Source organism: Alexandromys fortis, unplaced genomic scaffold (genome assembly GCF_014885135.2).
Source record: "Alexandromys fortis isolate MF-2015 unplaced genomic scaffold, M_Fortis_MF-2015_v1.1 scaffold_4, whole genome shotgun sequence".
NCBI classification, from domain to species: Eukaryota; Metazoa; Chordata; class Mammalia; order Rodentia; family Cricetidae; genus Alexandromys; species Alexandromys fortis.
The window spans coordinates 22,345,936-22,357,988 of record NW_026067944.1 but is presented as its reverse complement, the minus strand read 5'-3'; the positions used below and the strand labels follow the sequence as shown (position 1 = coordinate 22,357,988).

Here is a 12,053-nt window from a genome sequence, read left to right as displayed (position 1 = left end):
GAAGTGGGTTCAAGTTGCCAAAGCCTATAACTCTGCAAAGATAGGAAGCCATCTTGAATGACTTATACTTTACACAAAATCAGACACTTGTCTAGTAATCTAGGGCTCTGTGAAAAGTTGTCCAGTTCAAACTGGCTTCCTCCAGGAAGTATCAATCACATGAGAAACTCCCCCCAGAATACACAGAATGAGACTGCCAACACCTACTACGCATGACACCTAGCCATAAAGCCCAGGGGAAGCTATCCAGTGTCTCCTAACTTACCTGTCTTTGATAAAGATCAAAACATAGATGCTATTCTATTCACTGGGCTTATTTACATCTGAGACAAAGCTATGCGATTTGGCTGCTGGGTCAATCAAAGTGAAAATGCTGAGATGCAAACCCTTGAGTTAACCTGAAGTCCAGTCCATTATGGCCATATAAAAGGTTTTAGCATACTAATCTTGTGAGTGTTTCTTACATAGTTTTCCGACTGATTTTTCAATATTAGATTATATGAGTCTAATATCCATTGCTGACAGTGAAATAGACTGCGTATCCTCAGGCACACACACATCCCACAGACACACCTTAAAATGCAAAGCAACTATTTAAATTACATCTATAGAGTGACAGGACAACCTGGCCAGGCCAACAAAACACCAAATGTGGCTTTCTCTTTGGCAGCAGATTTTAAACCGAATGAACTTAAATTTTGACTTCATGGTGTCACAGGTAACAAAGGCAAAGTGTGATAAATTGTATGGTCTCCCTAATCCTACAAGAGGCTGGGACTGCAAAGAGCTGCACTGGCCAAGTCAGGCTAATTTAGAAGGAAAAGCAGCTGCCGGGATTGAAACTGCTTTCCTTACAAGCCGACATTAGCAATAGGAAAGTACTAACCCCGTGAGGAAGACGAACAGGGTAGCCCACATGAGAATCTGCAGCCACATTCATATTTATTTGAGTGGTCCAAAACTAAACCAGAAAGTAGACAAAACAAAAACAAAACAACAATACCATGTGCTTAAGTTTTTAACAGAACTTTGGGGCTGGAAACATCCCAAGCTACAAATCAGTAGAAACTCTTTCTGGAAGGTGTTACTTTTAACACAATGTTCAAAGAATCCCAAAATATAAAGTTCTCAATATATGAGCTCATATAAAAACCAGAAACACACCAGAAATTAACACACAATGATTGTAACTAAAAGAAATAGAATTACATCTACTAAGTCCTTAGACATAAACTGCCAGGCAGCACGAGAACAGTGTTTCATTGGTTAAAAGAAAAGCATGGGGATTAATAGCACCTGCTTAGACAGGAGACTTCTAAAAGTGGCCATTGTAGGGGTGAAAGAGAAACCTTTGGAAATAAGGTACATAATAACTGTCAATCAAGCCGTGGAACTAGTGAACAGGACGAATCTGAAGGACGTACAGTTATACTACCATATGACCAATGTCCTCTGATGGAGCTCCACAGAGTACAGTCTGAAAAGCCAAACGGACGGGACAGATGGAAGAGCAGAAAACGCATGTGAAGACAGAAAAAGAAAGCTTAACATGTGTCTAAGTACGTTTCCAAGCAGAAATGAGTAAGGACTGTTCAGAAGCCAGGTTTGAAAAGTTAATATTGGCTGAGAATTTTCTAGAACTGAAGACACCAATCTTCAGAGTCAGTGAAATATCAATGGAAACTAGGAAAGACAAAATAAATTTGTGCTTATGCACAGCACACTAAAATTAGACTATCAAAGATAAAAGTCAGATCATAAAGACAACCAAAGAAATAAAGGAATGGCAATTAGAAAGATGATAGACTATTCAATAGACAATACCTTAAGCCAGAGCGGAATAATATTGTCTATGAGCTAACAGAAAACCAGTGTCAGCCAAGAAGCCTATACACGGAAAAATCTTAAGAGCAGAGGTGAAAGAAATTCAAATAAATAAAAAGAGAACGTACGAAGAACAGACTTCCATTTTAAAAGCTTCAAAAGAATGATGGAAATTGATCCCAGATGAAAAACTGAAATATAAGGATAATATAAGCAAGCAATTATAAATACACTGGAGCATCTAAGCCACCATCTACTAAAACTGTAACAGAAACTATGAACAACCAGAGCTTCCAACAACAAATTTGGAGTGTGTCATCACAGCTTAAAAACAAACACAAACAAAACTCCAGAAAGGATTAAAACATTGGGAATCCTGAGATACTAGGATTTAATATGAGAGGAAGAACTTACAGGTACATGATCCCTAACAACAGGAACACAACAGGTAACTTCCAAAGTAGGTAGGGAGGCTGAAGAGATAGCTCTGCTCTTCACAGAGCTCGGTCACCAGGTGTGGTGGCACACATCTTCAACTGGGGGTGGGGGTGGCCAAAGGCAGGCAGATATCTGTGAGTAGAAGGCTGGTCTACAAAACAAGTTTCCAGCCAGTCAGAGATGTACAGCAAAATCTTGTCTCAAAAAAATATAAACAAACAAAAATTCTGGCTGTTCTTCCAAAAGACCCAAGTAGAACTCCCAGCACCCACTGCCTATAACTCCAGCTCCAGGGATATGACACCCTTTTCAGGTTTGTAGGGCATACATATACATGTGGCAAATACACATGTGCACACTCACACAAAAATAAAAATAAAAAGGTAATCCAAATACGTCAACAATTACTGCAAATGGAGACTAAATGCCATTGCTAGAGACAAAGGTTGCAAATTGGAGTAAAACAATTCTATCAACATTAATTCCTAACTATGAGATTTACTAGAGCACAAGGTAGTAAAGTTGAAAGTAAAGGGTCAAAAAAACAGGATGAACTGACCAACTATTAACCAAAAGGAAGTTGTTTACCTACCTACATTGACAGAAGACAAAGTGAACTGAAAGGTAGAAAACAGCCATAAAAGTCAAGGGGTGTTTTCTGAAACCTGGGTAACATACTTCTTCCAATAAGGCCACGCCTCCTAATCCTTCTCAAATAGCGCCACTCCTTGGTAACTAAGCATTTAAATACTTGAGCACATCAAGGTTATTCTTATTTAAATCATCACAGAATGCATGACATCCAGATAAAGAAATAACAGGTGGGGACAGAGATGAGAGTTCCTGATTGGCCCCTTCCTAACCAAAAGAATCCCACTAATGAGAATGCCATTGATGACCATAATTTCATGAAGGTACATGGGAAGTACTGAGACTTGCAAAAGTGGGCATAAACAGCTTCCTAGAAAGCACCTGCTTACACACTAGGCCTACAGCCTCCAGACAGACAGCATGGTTACTGTCTGGATGTTTTGTTTGCCTGTGCTTTGAGTTGTTTTGGTCATAGGGTGTTTATAGGTAACTCAACCTGGCCTTGGACTCAGTCCTTGTACAACCTCTCTAGTGCTGGGACTTCAGAAGTACAGTTCTACACCCGACTCCTGCTGGACTTCAGAAGTACAGTTCTACACCCGACTCCTGCTGGACTTCAGAAGTACAGCCCTACACCCGACTTCCTCCTGGGATTTCAGAAGTACAGTTTATACATGACTTCCTGCTGGGTTTTCAGAAGTACAGCCCTACACCGACTTCCTGCTGGGCTCCCAAGCACTAACACTAACCTTGTAAAATGAAACCAATATCAGTTTCCTGTTTGGGGGCAAACTCTTGTCTGATAAGAATTATTGAATCTTGTTTTTAAACATTCTGACTTGGGGCTGGAGATATCACTTACCTGTTAAGAGCAGTTGACCTTGCAGAGGACCTGGGTTCAATTCCCAGCACCTATGGGGTATTTCATAATCATTTGTAACTACAGCTCCAGGGCATGATGTCCTTGTCTACCTTCATGGGCACCATGAGTAGGGACAGACTTAAATGGTTTAGGGAGGCAAAGCTCTTTAGCCCTCTGTGGTGGTTTCTAAGAAAATTGCCCCCAAATGGAGTGGCACTCTTGGGAGGTATGGCCCTGTTGGAGGTAAACTCTGAACACATGAAATAAAATGAGTAAATAAGTAAATAAGTTGACGTCCTAATGTTTATTCTACTCAGGAGAAACTAGTTGTGATGCTATTCCTTATATAATTATATATGCAATCATGAATTCTACTTTCAAATATTTAGGGTAATATTAAAATGTATCCTTCAGGACCAGAGATCTCCCTGCCTCTGCCTCCTGAGTGCTGGGATTAAAGATGTGTGCCACCATTGCCCGACACTGTAATATATTTTTAAATAGATCCTTCATTGAATAGATAGTAGAAAAACTTCAGAGATCAAAGTGATGCTGATATTTTCTGGCTCTTACAAAGTTACCTATTTAAAAGTTTATTATTAAGTACAAACTGGGTCTAAGAAAAGGGCTTTTCTTTCTCCTTAGATAACAAATTCTCCATCTACATGAAAAGCTAAGTCAAACTAGTTTCTTTAAAAGCACATTCCTTAAGACATGGAATATAATCTATTTGACAAAGTTCCTTTAAAAAATAAGACTAGATAAAATTCTAAGGACAGTCTGTACTGGCAAGAGACAAGAAGACTAATAGGTCTTTTCCGTCTATAATTTCTGAGATTCGAGGGTTTTTTACTCCTACAGTAATACTTGTGAGTCCAACAATTTCTCAAAACTATTATTAGTTGCCAAGGAAACACAAAATGTTTGTCAGAATAAATAAGCAAATGGACTGGACCTAAATAGCAGGCTTTTCCTGCTTCCCATGCAATGGTGACATCGTGTTTATGCCTATTCATTCTCTCCAAGCCACTCTGCTCACCTACTTGGCAGGCCTGCTCATGGGAATGCAGCATCTATCTCATAGAATTACATGGGAAAAAAGAACAAGAGATCTCTGTTCCACACAAGTCCTTCCTTCACTCAGTCATGAACGAGGCCATGCAATGTTGAAGGACAGCAGGAAGCAGCTGGTTTTGTGACCATTCTATCAAGAATATGTAAATGCATGCTTTAAAATGACTCAGTGTCTACAGAAAAGCAACCAACATGATTAAAATGTATAAATTTAGAAAGACACATCTCTCTCATACACAAACACACACACACACACACACACACACACACACACACCACAATATGAAGTGACTGAATTATTAACCAACTGGCAATATTCATCCAGCAGAATTATATGTAAAATTTCTTCACTTTTTTGAGAATACATTAGCACTGAGGACTGTACTGCTGGCAATCCAACTTTAACCAAAAACAATGGAGGGTGTATCAGGGCTTCTACTGCTGTGAAGAGACACCATGACCACGGCATATGAGACCACAAAGCCAACCCCACAGTGACACACTTCTAACAAGACCACACCTACTCCAACAAGGCCACACCTCCTAAAAGTGCCACACCCTTCGGGGGCCATTTTCTTTTAAACCTTTACAAGGCTACAGAGCTTTGCCTCCCTGAGTCATTCAAGACTGTCCTTACTCTGTTCAGGTTACCAATCTGGACCAAGTACACCATGACGTTTACTGCTTTCCTTTTTTCCTAACAATCATCCTTCCTTATCTTTGGGAATTAAGTTCTAAGATGGTCTGTGTGTGCCTGAAGTTAAGAACAGTAATACTGAACTCCACAAAAGTGTTTTTCTTATGCACATATATCTCTGATAAATTTTAATTCATAAGTTAGGTATAGCAAGAGATTAACGACAAGAAATAATGATAAAATATCAGAAGCACACGATGTACTGTAGTAAAACCTTTATGGCTTCAGGGTTGTTTACACTTAATGCTAGCAAAGTCATGGTTAAGAGAGGTTATTGTTTTCCCCTGTATTATGTCAGGGGGAAAAGGAAACACATCATACCCAGAGATATGGCTACTACCTAATAGGTTGAAACAGAGCTCATAGGTAGCAAGGTATACTAACCCATTTAGGATAAAGAATCATCACTGGGTAACTGAAGAAAGTTCAGTTTATCACTGTTCTCTAGCACATATTTGATGACAAAAAAAAAAGACAAGGAGAAATATCTAAGAAATAAGACCTGCTCCCTCACAAAGAATAATTGGCTTGATATGTTTAACAGCACACAATAATTGTATTAAAAATGAGATTGTGCTTATGGCTAGCAATGACTGACTTTATTGATATGGTTGCTGTAATCTTCATAATAACCTTATCAGCTTGAACCATATGAAATTAAGCCATGGACAACTACTCCTGATTATATAAGAAGTACATTTTAGGCTGGTAGTCAGCTCAGATGGTGAAGTGCTTGCCTAGCATGCAGAGGCATAAGCAAAGTGGTGCATGTATAATCCTTGGCAGGGAGAGGCATGGGATCAATCAGTCCAATCATTCTCAGCTACACAGCAAGTTTGAGACTTGGCTACATAAGACTGTTTCAGAAAAAAAAAAAAAAGAAAAAGAAAAAGAAAAGAAAAGAGAGAGAGAGAGAAAGAAAAGGGAAAAAAAGTAGTCTTCTATGTTTAAATTTAGTTAGGCCTTCCTGGTCTTCAGCCCTTTTACCTAAAAACCTCTTTCCTCATATTAGAAAGTAATTAACTCTGCAGGAAAGCTCTTCTGTTCCTTTGCTAAATGACACCTTAACCAACTGCCTATTTAGATCACAAAGGCAAATGACTAATTGTAGAAAAGGGCCTTATCTTAATTTGTTGTTTTGCTATTTATAGGAAACTCGTAATGATAGGATGAAGAGAAGCATAGGATAACTGGCCAGAACTAGACAAGAAAGTAATTTTTTTTCTTAGCAAATTTTAAAGTGCAGTAATCCTATCTCAACTATTTTCATAATGAGTATATGTAAGAAAGAAACAAAAACTACAGTTCAAGATGAAATATCCTAGGAAGAGGGAAAGAAGTGAAAATCTACGCAGCAGCTCCTGAGAGCCAATGAGGCACCACAAATGGCTGGCCGGCATTTGCAGACACAGCTCTGGTGGTGGTTGTGTCCAATAAAGACCTGCACGTTATCACCCTGGTGCTCTAACTTTATTAGAGCAGGTCCTGTTGCTGCCACCTCCTATAAAACTGTCCTGGTGCATATATAAATCCATGTCTCCAATGTGAATGACACCCATAGGATTAGTTACTCAACAGCTGGGGAACACCGCTGTGAAACGCGCAATGACACTGAGTCTTGCTTTCCTAGTTCATCATGTCTGTAGAAAACAGTTGTGAATATCTCAAGGAAACCACAGCAGTCCTTGCCAATGACAGACACAACTGAGCAAGCCTCTGAAGAATTAAGTCCAAGATTATGTCAAATATTGCTTAAGTCCTTGCATCATAACTTCCATTGCTGTGCGGCCTTGGTCAAGAGACCCCAGTCTGTTTCTTCATCTGAGAAGTATTGATGATTCTATCTCAAAATGTGTGGAAAGATGAAATGACGGTATGCACATAAAACTCAAAGGATGGCCACTGGCATGATGTAAAAGATCGGTAAACAAGGGTTATTATTGGTTACTAAAGAAACTGCTTACATACCATGACCTTAGTTGGAAAGCTGAATCACAGTGGCCAGAGAGTAGTGCCTCAAAGAGCGATAGGGCACCAAGTGAGGCATGCAAGCCTTACTTCTCTTTTGTCTTGCTTAGGAAACTGCAAGAATAGAGCTATAGAGAAAGAGGAATAACTTCACAGGGGATATGGGAAGTCAAAGAATGAAAATGAATGGGAAGTATGAGTGCAAAATTGTCGAGAGGAAATAGGTGGCGGTATCAAATCTTAGGAAATTTTTCATTAAAAGGAAAAAAAAGCACAGTGAGCCATGAACTGCTCACTTCCGGATAAAAGTATTTGATGCTGCGAGTCTATGTTTCATGCAACTTTCATCAGTTACTTTATTTCACTTAAAATAGGAAAAGCATCAACTGTCTCAATGGGTATATTTAATAAGTAGAGGCACATACAGCAACTAAAAAGATCATGATGTACTTATCAAACATAGAAAAGCAGCAAAACTAAAAAAAAAACAGTATCTAACATATCAAGACAATACTGCAAAGCAAATATTAAATTCTAATAAATTCAGATGAAGGGTATGTTCATTCACTTGTCTTTCATTAGCTGTAAGAGACTCACTTTTCCAGTGAGACCATGCTTCCTTGGGGCCATGCTCCCAACAACACTACCTCGATACTCTGCAACCATCCTCTCTTAAGTTGTTGGGTCTGCCCCACCCGCCCCCCTCCGGCCAAAAGAAATAAGCCCATCATTTTCATTATTCCTGCTTGACAAACACATGGGAACAATAACTCTGCGGACATGTACACCATACTAGGAAGCAATACTATTTTAATGTGATTTTAAAAGGGGTTTTAAATAAACTCAAGCTACTAAAACTACTCATCTGAAGCCTCCACATCTCTAATTTATTTTTCAGATTCATAGATTTGGGGTAGAACTTCTCTTACTGATGTTCAAGGTAATTAGGAGGTCAGCGCTCAGTTACAAGGAGGAAGATTTCTATACAAGGAAATCTGTCCCACATTAGTGAGTAGAAGATTTAATCCAGTCATATTTGGCCAATGTTTTCCTTCTTGTGTCTTTAAGTTTTTGTCTTATTTGGTCGGTAGGAGAACAGATTAAAATGGTTCTGAAGTTCTATTTTTATACACTGTCCTGCAAGTACAGAACAAAACATTTAATTTCTTTAAAAATATTTTCCCTGCCAACACTTCTGATTAGTTTTAACTGTTTTCGTTAAAACACAGGCACGCAAAAATGAGCAAAAAGGAGGTTCTTTCAGTAAACACGCAGGAAAATAAGATTTCATCTGGCCTTCCCATCACTTGAAGAATTGTTTTGTAGTTACATCATCAGGAAATAAAACACTATCCTCTGAGGACCCCTACTCTCTACAAAGAGAAAAGAGGTTTGAAGTCTGTATGTTCAAAAACCTCTTTTTCTTCTCCCGCCTCCCCCAGAAACTCAAAAACAAGTGTAAAAAAATGTATTTACAAAAGTTTACACAAGAATTTTAATCAGCAACTTTAGTAGTTAGACCCAGGATGAGGATGAGGGTGGACTTTGACCCCCAAGGCTAGGGCAGCCTCGTAGGAGGGCGCAGGTAAGGCTCGCCGCCCACACCCTCAAGTGGCCCTGGGGATCGACCTTGCAAACACCACCGGTGTCTGTGAGACTGGAGGATCTGGGCTGAGGGTCTGGGCTGTCACGGCCCCGCCGCCCGGCCGGCCGCACATGCCTCTGCGCGCCTTATAAGGCTGAGCGGTGACGTAACGCCCCTAGGCCGGGCGCGCTCTGCGGCCCGCTCGCATTGTTCGGGAGGCTCCCGGAGCGCGCACAGCCGCTCGCAGCGCAACCGCGACCCGGCTCGCCGCCCTGCCCGGCCCGGCCCGGCGCCCGCAGCTCAGGTAAGCCCGAAAGAGTCTCCGCTTCGGCTCCCGCACGGCCACCGCCCCCGGACCAGGGGCAAGTGTGCGCGTCGCGCTCAGCACCGGCTCAGCTGCAGAGCGGCAGGCAGGTTTCGCAGAGCGCACTCAGTGACTGCCAGCTTTAAGCCCCTTTCCAACTCAAGAACTTCAAAGTTCTTGGCGGCCTGGAAAATACTTGCGACTTAAATTTAGCTGGGAGGTGAGGGGTATGGATTCCATGGGTTTCCCAAGTGGCTATCGGTACTGAGGAGTCTAAAGGGCTGGGGACTTCCATTGTAACTGCTCTACTCCAGTGTCTTACCTCCTCAGGACTTCAACTTTTTCAGCTCTTAGAAGAGTAGAGTGCGAAATCCTGCCACATGGGATTGGATATGTTAGCGCCAGCATTTTCCTTAGAAGTCTTAATATAAAAAATAATTTTAAAACGGAAATACAGTTGGAATTAGGATGAAACTAACCGTTAAAATAACTTTTTGATGACACACAAAAAATCTTTTACTACTCTGGCTCAAATGCATGTCAATCTATATATACCAGGAAGTTGTTCCGTTTCTAGCTCTTTCTACTTCAACTCTACTTTGTGGAGGACAATCTGTATTTAAGAGATGAAGCTATTTATCCTCTGTAGATTAATGTTCTAGATAATATATATTTTAAAACCTAATTTTGAAAGTAGCATCTGCAAAATAATTTTAATCACTGGCACTTTAACCATGATTACACATAAATCTGAAAAGTCCATTGCTATTAATGAAGGCTTACAGTAGAAATGAACATTTGGCAGATGATGAAAGCTACATATTTTACTTTACCTTTCAAAATAAAGATCAGCAGTGGAATTTTTAAAATGTTAAGTTTAGCACACTAGAAGAGGAGATAGGAAATGACTTCTCCACCTTTATCTGATCTGAACACAGTGTAAAACAAAACTTGAGGAACCGAAAGAATCATTTCCCCTTTTAAATAGCCTGTTTTTCAAGTCTGCATAATTACGAGCTCAGGGTCCATGGCCTCTTTCTAAAGGCTGAAAATGCTTTACTACTGTTGGCATTGGAAAGACCATAGAAACTACTGTTCGAATGTTTAACAGAAATGAACAACCACTTTGAGGTACAAATGTATATTTTATTTGTATTTGTCAGTGAGGGGGGGAAGTTAGATATGAGATTTAAAATTGAACCAGTATTTTTAATGTGAACAAAAATTGAGAAACGTTTTTAGTTATTCTTGTGGTTGAGTTTTAAAAGTACATAACACACCTACTATTTTTGCTGCCTGTGAGGTTTTTTGTTTTGTGTTAATTTTATTTGAAGAAGTAAAAGGCTGGTTTTTCTAAAGAAAAAGTACATGTTAACAGTTCTGAAGATAGGCTAAGTAAACTGCAAGTTAGTACTAAGACGTAAGTTCCCTCCAAACTATGATTTCATCCCAGGGAAGTCTCTCACCATGAAGAGAGGGGCCAGTAGCCAGCTCACTGTGAAGATGTTCAGAACGTAACAAGATAGGAGGTTTTGTTTGTTTGTATAGACAGTGACTAGAAGCTGAAAGATTCCTGTCTTGGGAAAAGGGTATTTTGCATTTTCTAAAGTAGTAGAGGAGTGAAGCAGAAACTAATTATTGTTTCAGCTTAACTCAAGTACCATCTGTAACATAATCTATAGCTCAACTGTTGAAAATCGTAACCTCTATCAAAGTCAGCCTTTAAGTACAGAAACACCCAATAACATATTTTTTAATATTACATTTCTTCAGATGTACTTTTAAGCATGCTTTAAAGAACTTACTAAGACCTCTTTTGCAACTGGAAGTTAAACCAAATTTATCATGGATATACTATCTCAAAGTGGGCTGTCTAGGTGAGCACTTCTCAGTTTTAGGACAATCTTCAAATAAAGCACACTGCAGTCTTGGGCTTAGTAAGTTCATTTCCCCTATTATGGCAGTTAACTTTAACTGCTAATCACTGAATTTCTGTTGTATTTTCCTAATGCTGTTGATAGACTGTGGCAATGGCTAACGTGAAAGCATGAATCAAGTATTTGTCTTCATTTTCCAGTCTTCTTGCAACAGGTGATGGGAAATCCAGCGCGCGCGCGCGCACACGCGCGCGCGCACACACACACACACACACACACACACACTCTATGGGTTTCATTTTAAAATTCTGTTCTGGCCCCTCAAAAAAAAAGTACCTCTGGTAATAAACAGATTTTGAAGTCTAAAAATTGAGAATTGGGGAAGAATAATTTTTCACTAATTTTATGCACACACACACACACACACACACACACACACCAAAGCAAAAAGGAGGATGGATTGATCCGGACTGAAATCTCAAGGTCCAAATCAGGAGCACAAGGAGAGAGAGCACGAGCAAGGAACTCAGGACCGTGAGGGGTGCACCCACACACTGAGACAATGGGGATGTTCTATCGGGAACTCACCAAGGCCAGCTGGCCTGGGTCTGAAAAAGCCCGGGTTAAAACCGGTCTCGCTGAACATAGTGGACAATGAGGACTACAGAGACCTCAAGAACAATGGCAATGGGTTTTTGATCCAACTGTACCTATTGGTTTCGTGGGAGACTAGGCAGTTTAGTGGATGCTCACCTTACTAGACCTGGATGGAGGTGGGTGGTCCTTGGACTTCCCACAGGGCAGGGAACCCTGATTGCTCTTTGGGCTGACAA

The 12,053-nt window shown here is 40.2% G+C and overlaps 1 protein-coding gene across 1 annotated transcript in view; it reads left to right on the top strand.

Annotated features, from left to right (window-relative positions):
• Positions 1 to 9,186: 9,186 nt before the first annotated feature.
• Positions 9,187 to 12,053, top strand: part of Filip1l (filamin A interacting protein 1 like) — a 43,543-nt gene continuing 40,676 nt past the window's right edge. The window contains exon 1 of the mRNA XM_050148907.1: positions 9,187 to 9,343. The gene's annotated coding sequence lies outside the window, so the exon portion shown is untranslated. The remainder of the gene's footprint in view (positions 9,344 to 12,053) is intronic.